We start from the raw sequence: 9969 nt of genomic DNA on the forward strand, positions 1-9969 counted from the left end.
TAAAATAAGCTACTTTACTTTATTAAAGATAATAAGAGAAGTTAAAATAAGCTTTTTAAGATTATTAAGGCTTTACTTATACTTATTAAAGGTATTAATTATAAAATATATTAAAGAAAAACAAGTATTATTTAATATACTCTTAAATATATTAAATAAAGAAATAAATATATGATTATCTTTAAAAAGGGAAGCACTTATATTCTTATACTTTAATTATAAGTAAGAGATAAGATGCAATTACTATATTAGGAGCAGAGCATTAAAAGTAGTGTAGTTTTATAGTTTTATAGTTTTTATAGTTTCTTATATAATAAATAATATTAAATCTAATAAAATACTTATAAGATTATAAGTTTTACGGATAAATAGTATGAATTTTATACTATAAGCTAACATAAAAAAGTGGGTCCTTATAAGCTCTTATAAGCCTAGAACTTTAAAAAATATAAAATGTAGTTTTTATAGTATAGTATAGTATAGTATATTTTTAGAAAATTATATAATCTAGTTTTTAAGCTTATAATAAGCTAAAAGAACCCACTTTCTTATATAAGCTAATTAGTTATAATATTAGCTAATTTATATATTTATTATTATAATTTAAGTATTTTATTAGATTTATTATTAATTATTTAAGCTTTTTTAAAAATTAAAAATATAGTTTTCTTGTTAATGCTCTAATTAGAAGCAGAGCATTAACAAAAAAACTACACTACATGTAGTTTTTTAGTGTAGTTTTTAGTGTAGTATAATTTTTATAGTTTTAGTATAATTTAACTACACTATAATTACATTTATAGTGTAATATGTAATTATAAGGGCTTTAAAAGTAAACTTATAAGCTTATAAAAATAATTAAAAAATACTATAATTTTAGCTTATTATAATGCTATAAAAATATTCTTTATAAGTTAATTAATAAGTAAGATATTAAAGTTTAAAGAATTCTAAAAATAAAGATATTAACTTAATTTATTTTAAGTATTTAATAAGAAATAAATGCTTTTTAAATGTTATTTATATATATATAATATATGTAATTAATATAAAAATTTAAAAAATATTTTTTTTACCTTACTTATATATAAATAATATTTTAAAATATTTTTAGTTTTTATTTATATTTTATTTAATTAAAATAAATATATAAAAATAAGTAATAAGTATTTTTATATTTTATATAAGTTATCTTAATAGCTTATTAATATAAAACGTATACCTTTATTTAATATACATTTAATAAAATTTATATAAATTATTTTATATATAATTATATATATTTTTTAATTTAATTAATATATATTATTTATATTAAAGTAAAATTATATATATTATTAATTTATATATTATAGAGTATTTTATAAGCTTAAATATATATTTAATATAATTAATTTTATATATATAAAGATTAATATAAATATTAAAAACTCTATTCTTAAGTTTTTTTATAGTATATATTAAAACTATTATAACTTTATGAAAAAAAGGAGTTTAAAAATAAGACTAGTATTATCTTAAAGCTTATAATCTTAGCTATTTAAAAATATTAACCCCACTTAATTTTATTATTAATTATAAAGATAATAGCTGCGGTATTTAGTGGGGTAAGTTAACTAAGGTAAAACGCTATAGCGTTTTACCTTACTTTAATAAAAAACGCTATAATTTCTATTTCCTAATATCTTTACGAATACTTAATTAAAATTTATAAGCTTATAACTAATTAATAGCTCTTAAAACGCCCTTTAATTTAATACTAGTTGTATAATTATAAGTCTAGTATTTTAGGAGTTATATTCGGTTAAAGTTTTAAGATATAAAGGTTTCCTATAAGCTATATATATATATTTTAAGTAATAAAATAGTATATTACTATATAATATAACGCCTTTAATATATTATAAGCATATTAGCTCTTTTAACTATTTTACTATAATTGTATTTTCTCGTAAAACTATTCTATTATTTTCCACACGAATATGTATACTTAAGGGGTAAGTTAGGTATTAAAAAAATGCCTAAATTCTAAGGTTTTTAAAACCGTTTACATTATAAATTTATTTTATATATTAACTATATTCTCTTACTTTAAAGTTTAGAACCTTTCTTTTTTACATTAATCATCTTACCCTTATAACTTTATAAATACTTCACTTTTATTTAAACTTTTTTTATTATTAAATAGCCTTAAATTTAAGCTATCTTATAAAAACTTTTTATTATTTAAAACCTACCTTTATAATAGATTAAAACCCTCTTAAAATTACACCGCTTATTATTATAAATAATTTAAGCTTTTCTTAGTAAACTTTAACTAAAAAAGACTATATAAATAATAAGAGCTATTAATGTCGCATAAAATTATATATTATTTAATATAACCTTTTTTCTTATAAGGTTTTAGTAGTTAATTTAGAAAAACCACGAGAAATCACCTTTTTTTATAACTAGCTAAGCTATAACTTTAATTTTACCTACCTAGCTAGCTGTTTTTAGTCCTTTAATAGTTTAGTATATTATAGGAAAAAACATTCTACTATTATAGTATTAAAAGCTAAAGAAAACGATAAAATAACTAATAAGTTACTTCTTTTATTATTTTATATCTTATTATATTATTAATTTATATATTTATAATATTATACATTTATAATTTACTAATATACTTATAAATAGTCCTTACTATTATAGAATTACCTTTAATTTTTAACTTTTTAATCGAATCTAGCTTTTCTAGCTTTTTAAGAAGCAATAAAAGACCTAAAAATAATACTATTACTAGTAGTAGTAATAGATTTTCTAAGGATACTACTCTTATATTAGCTCTTAAATTTATGCTTTAAAATAACCTATCTTTTACTATTATAACTAGTAAAAGCTTTAAAAAGCTTTTAAGTTATTATTACAAGTAAGTTTATATTATTATATTAATATATATAATATAACTTATATGTTACGAACCAAGGGTACCTAAAGCAGTTAGCCGGCGTTATAGGCCGCTAGCATGCAGACAAGAATAGGGCCGACGGGATCGCAGGTCACGTGAGGGGATCAGATGGGATTAGTTTAATTTAACTTAATAGATTAAAGGGGATTAACCTAATCTAGCACGGGGAATTAAATAGGATTTATTTAATCTAGAACTATAATAGAGAGATAAATAAATACTTAAGAAGGAAGTATTTCTATAATTAAATAGTCTAGTTCTTTATTAATTAATTTAAGTAATAGTCTTACTATTAAGAGTTATACTCTTAATAGCCTTATTATAATACTACTTAAAAGCTACTTTATAGCATTTAACTTAACTTACTTTTTAAGAAATAAACTTATTATACCTTAGAACCTAAGCTACTATTACATTTTAATTAATTCTATTTAGTAAGTTACCTTAAAACTTTAAGTAATAATAACTTCTAAGATATTTACTTTAAGCGAAAAGACTATTAACCTTAAGGAGATAATAAAGTACCTTTATAATAAGATTACTAAAATAAAGAAGTAGAATTAATAGCTTCTTAAATAATAAAATAACCTTTATAAAAAGATTAACGAGTAAGAAGAGAAACTTATAGTAGTTTATAGAACTATACTTATAACCCCTACGAATACTTATAATATACTAAAATTTCCTAAACTAGAACTATATAATAGTTATAAGGGTAATATAAGAAACTTCCTTATATAAGCCTAAGCTTACCTTTAAGTTAATAAGAAAATCTATATAATACCTAAGTTATAGATTCTTTATATTAGTAACCTTTTAACTAGAAAGGTAATAGAATAGTAGAAGCTAACCCTTTACGTATATCTTAAATATAGCGCTAAAGTTAAAGTAAAAGTTATTTATATTTTCTTTAATTATAAAACCTTTAAAGAATAACTTTTTATTACATTTAAAAACCTTAATAAGCATAAAGAAGCTATATAATAGCTTACTTAACTTAAGTAAACCGGATTTATAGCTTATTATACTAGGGAATTTAAACGTATTATAATAAAACTTAACTAAAATACTAAACCTAAAATAAAAGTTTTTTATTAAGGACTTAAAGAAGAAGTAAAGAATAACATTTATTAAGAAGATTATTTTAAGTTATTTAATAACTTTATTAAAATAATTATTAAGGTAAATAACCGTTTATACGAGTAATATTATGAAAAAAGTTATAGGAAATTTAAGTTATATACTAGGTTTAATAAACCTAATAATAATAAGCTACGCTAAATATTAATAGTATACGAGTACTATACTAGACCTATAAAACTTAACGCTATAAATAAGAAAAAGGGGAAGACTTATTATAATTATAGTAAGACTAAATACTTTACAAATAAATATAAAGCCCTAAAGAAGCTAAAAAAGCTAATTCCTAAAGGCAAAAAGCTTTATACTATAAACTAAAAAGACTTACCCACGTGAAATCTTAGTATAATAAGTAATAAAGAAAGCTTTACATTAGTAAATAACATTAATTTAAATAAAGATTAGAAATTTAAAACTTAACTAATACCTAATAACTTTTAGAAATACTAGATACCCTTACTAAAAAGTAAACCTTTATTAGAATAAATCTAAGAAGAAGAGAATTATTTAATTAAGAAAAATAAACTTAAAATTAAATATAAACTCCTTAATTAAACCTTTTATTATAATAATAATTATTACACGTACCTTAATAGCAAGTAAAATAACGGATAGTTTTTATAAGAATAAAAGGGAAGGAGAATAACCCTTATAATATAACTGAAATTATAATAAACCGATTTAAAGATATTAAATAAAAAGTTATACTATACTAAGAATAACGTATATATTACTTAAGCTATAACCTTATAATATAAGAAGAAAGGGAACTATATAACTATAAGTAACTTACTTAGCTTAAGTTTAATTAATATAAATAGTAAATTAAGCGATTACTAAGAAAGCTTTAATAATACGTTAAAGAATAATCGCTAATAATAGCGCCTAAAATAACGCGCTAAAGAACGATATAAGAATAGAATTAATAAATTAAAAGATAATAGCTATTATTGCAATTAAGACTAATTCCTTAACGGAGATCTAATAGGTCTTTATATACTATAAATATTAATAGTATAATATACCTTATAATTAATATAACTATAATAGAACGAAAGATTTAAGCAATAATTAATAGTAGAGTATAAGAAAATTTTATCTTATTAAATCTCGTTAATAAATTACAATTACCTTAAACACTTAAAAATAAGCCCTATTAACTTACAATTATAGAAGAAACTATAATAAAGTATAGCTAAGAAGTAGTTAATATAAAAGTTACGTAGCTTTTAATTAATATATAAGGTATAAAATACCAAGTTACACTAAATATTATAATAATTTTAAAATATAATATTATATTAGGGATACCCTAGTTGTAAGCAAGTAATTTATAAGTTAATTAAAGAACTAGCTAACTTTAATAGAATTTACTAGAATATAGTTATAAAGCAAAGAGTAGCCTATAAAGAGTACCTTATTTAAATTATAATAGGCCTTTAAGAATATATATAATTATTAAAGAGCTAAAAGCTAAGATAACGAAGATTCCTAAGAAATACTTAAAGTATAGTAAGCTATTTAATAAAGAGTTAAAAATAAAACTACTAGAGTATTTACGCTAAGACTATAAGATTAAACTCTAGCCTAATATTAAATTAACGTTTAATAAAATTTATTCTTAGAACCCTAAGTAAGATAAAACGCTTAAGGAGTATTTAAAGAATATATTATAAAAGGGATATATATAACTATTAGAGTCCCTAATAGAATATTTAATCTTATAGGTATTAAAGAAGAATAGGAAACTATAATTATATATTAATTACTAATACTTAAATAAGATTATAATTAAGAATTAATACTTATTACCGCTTATAATAGAAATTAAAGATAAAGTTAAAAAAGCTAAATAGTTTACTACACTTAACTTAAAAGAAGCCTATAACCTTATATAAATAAAAGAAAGCTACGAGTAGATAATAGTATTCTAAACTAATAAAGAATACTATAATATCTAGTAATACCTTTTAGGCTTATTAACGCACTAATAACCTTTTAAAGAATAATTAATATAATTTTACGGAAATAACTAGAAGTATTTATAGTTATATACCTTAATAATATTCTTATTTACTTAAATACCCTTAAGAAATATAAATAACATGTATATAAGATACTATAAACTTTATAGGATAATAAACTCTTAATTAAAGCCTTAAAATACTAGTTCTACTAGAATACTATATACTTTTTAGGGTATATACTTACACACGAAGAAATATAAATAAGCTTAAATAAGATTAAAACTATTAAGGAATAGCTTATATTAAAGAATCTAAAGGAAGTTAAAGGATTTATAATATTTATAAACTTTTACCGTAAGTTCTTAAGCGAATATAAAGATATTTTATAACCTCTTATAAATCTAATAAAGAAAGAAGTTAGCTTTTAATAGAACGAACTAAAAGCTATAGTATTTTAAAAGATAAAAGATTTAATTATATTAAAACCTATATTAAAAGCACTTAATTAAAATAAACCTTATAAGCTTAAAATAAACGTCTTAGACTTTATACTAGGTAAATAGCTTAAATAACGAGATAATTAAGGAAGATTACACCTAATTATATTCTTCTTAAAGAAACTTTATAAACCTAAACTTAATTATAGAATTTATAATAAAGAACTTATAACTATTATTAAGTGCTTTAAAGAATAAAGATATTATCTTATAGGAGTAAAGTATTAAATTAAGGTTTATACTAACTATAAGAATCTTATATTATTTTTAACTATAAAGGATTTAAATAAATAATAGATTAAATAGTATAAAACCCTTATAAATTATAACTTTAAAATTATATACTATAAAGAATTTAAAAATGAAAGAGTAAACGCGCTTAGCTAAAGAAAGAACTTAAAATTAAATAAGTAAGTAAGTAATATACCCTTATTACACGTTATTAAGGATAGGAATCTTATACTAGGTACCCGAGAAATTAATATAACCTAGTAAGTTAAGCTAGATAAAATATAAATGTATTAGATCGTATTATATATTAATAATAATAGCTATTTAAAGAATTAGGAAACGAAAACGCATTTATTTAAGGAAGATAAAACCTTCTTATATAATAAATAGTAGTATATTCCTAGTACACTTTAAGAATAGCTTATTAAGAAAATACACGAGCACCTATTATATAAATATTAAGGTGTAAGGAAAACAATTAATAGGCTAAGAAAATTATATAACTTTCTAAAAAGCAGAAAAATAATATAAGAGTTATTAAGAAATATAACACGTGTAATAAAGCAAAATTAGCGCGATACGTATTATACGAAGAATTACAACTAATATTACCACCTAAAAGAGTATAATAAACTATTATAATAGACTTTATTATTAAACTATTAAAGTTAAAAGAACCTATAATAGAAGTAGCTTATAATAGCATTTTAGTTATTATAAATAAACTTATAAAATATGCCTATTATATTCTATATAAGAAATTAAGTAATACTAAGAACTTAGCGTATATATTCTTTAAAATAGTTATTATATAATATAGATTACTAATAAAGCTTATATTAGATTATAATAAATTATTTACCTTAAACTTTTAGAAATACCTTATAGAAACTATAAAGATTAAATAAAGCTTATTAATAGTATTCCACCTATAATTAAATGGGTAAATAGAAATCTTAAACTAAATACTTGAATAATATCTGCGAAGCTATATTAACTACTAATAGAATAATTAAGTAAAATAGCTACTACTAGTATAATAGGCTTATAATAGCTCTAAGATTAATAATATAAAGATATTACTATTTAAGGTAAATTACGGATTTAACCCTATTATTAAGATATATATAACATAGAATATAAACGCGCTAATAGTTATAATATATATAGTAACTATAATAGAAATATAAAAACACTTATAATAGAAATAGATATTTTTATAGAATTAAATAAAATATTACGCGAATAAAAAGAGATTATTAGCGCTAATCCTAAAGAAGAGATATAAAGTATACCTTATTCGTAAAAACATTAAAATTAAGCGACCTAGTAATAAACTTAACTAAAAGAAGATTAGATTATTTCTTATTAAACGGAAAATCTTAAATATTAACTATAAATTATTATTACTAAATAGAATAAGAATTTATCTCGTATTTTATATATTACTATTAGAGAAAGTATTAGATAAATTTATAATTATTATAAATATTATAATAGAAGACACTAACGAATATAAAGTTAAACGAATACTTAAAGTATAAGGGGATATAAAGAATTACTATTATCTCGTTAAATAAAAGGGATATTTAAACTCTAAAAACACCTAGAAACTAGCTAAAAATCTTATGAATTACTTAACGTTACTTAAATAGTTTTATTCCTAAAAAACGTATCTTAATTAATCCCTTAAATACTATTTAATAACTTAATATTAAACTTAGTATTTAAGAAATAAATTAAAGTAGAATTTAAATTCTTAAAAGAAGTAGGAAGAACCCCTATAGTCTTTTAAAGCTATTTTACTTTCTTACATTCTATATACTTTAACTCTTTAACGTTATTAATGCTACGTGTAATCGCATGTATTATTTTCTTAAGCTATAATTTCTTTTATTTTCGTAAGTAATATACCTTAACGCTCGCCTTTTTAAGTTCTTTCTTAGTAGCTTCTAGTTTAAACTTAGCTTTCTAGTATTAAGTACTAATATAACGTAACTACTACGAGATAAGAGAATTTATATTATAGTAAGACTTATTTAAACGAATACACTTATAATAACGGGATAAGTTTACGTTAAACGCCTTATAATTCTAAAGGCCTTAATCTTAGTAAAAGGAATAAGTAGGTATATTATATAGGTTCCTAATTATTAACTTTAAAAGAGCGTTTTACTCGTTTATTTTACGAGAAAGTTTACGGGATTAAACGAGAGGTCTTAAGATATAATTAGTTAATATAATAATATATAAGAAGAATAAAGAAGGGAAAATTACCTAAAAAACCCCTAATTAACTTACTTTAATAGCCTTAAGAATAAGACTAATAAAGGAGAGGTATTATATTACGAATATTATTATACGAGACGCGAGAAGTTAAGCTATACTAGTAAAGGTAGGCATAGCCGCTAACTAATAAGAATATTAGGTTACGTAATATCTTATTAGATTATATAAACAATTTAACGAGACGGGATTATTAGAATTATTAGGCGATTTAAATAATCTAGGATTATAATAGAGAGATAAACGAGTACTTAAAAAGGGGCTATTCTTATAGTTAGGTAATTTAAATCTTTATTAATTAATCTAAGTAATAGTCTTACTATTAAGAGTTATACTCTTAACGGCCTTATTATAATACTACTTAAAAGCTACTTTATAGCATTTAACCTAACTTACTTTCTAAGAAATAGACCTACTATGCCTTAGAACCTAAGCCACCGTTACACCTTATTATAATACTACTTAAAAGCTACTTTATAGCATTTAACCTAACTTACTTTCTAAGAAATAAACCTATTATACCTTAAAACCTAAGCTACTATTACATTTTAATTAATTTTATTTAATAAGTTACCTTAAAACTTTAAGTAGTAATAACTTTTATAATATTTACTTTAAGTGAAAAGACTATTAACTTTAAGGAGATAATAAAGTACCTTTATAATAAGAATATTAAGCTTAAAAAGCAAAATTAATAGCTTCTTAATTAATAGAATAATCTTTACGAAAAACTTAAGGCACGAGAAGAGAAACTTATAGTAGTTTAAAATCTTATGCCTATATCTTCTATTAATAATAATAATATACTAAAATTCCCTAAGCTTAAATTATATAATAGCTATAAGAGTAATATAAGAAACTTTCTTATATAAGCTTAAGCTTACCTATAAGTTAATAA

The sequence above is a fragment of the Metarhizium acridum genome (genome assembly GCF_019434415.1).
Source record: "Metarhizium acridum strain ARSEF 324 chromosome Unknown scaffold_587, whole genome shotgun sequence".
Classification (NCBI taxonomy): Eukaryota; Fungi; Ascomycota; class Sordariomycetes; order Hypocreales; family Clavicipitaceae; genus Metarhizium; species Metarhizium acridum.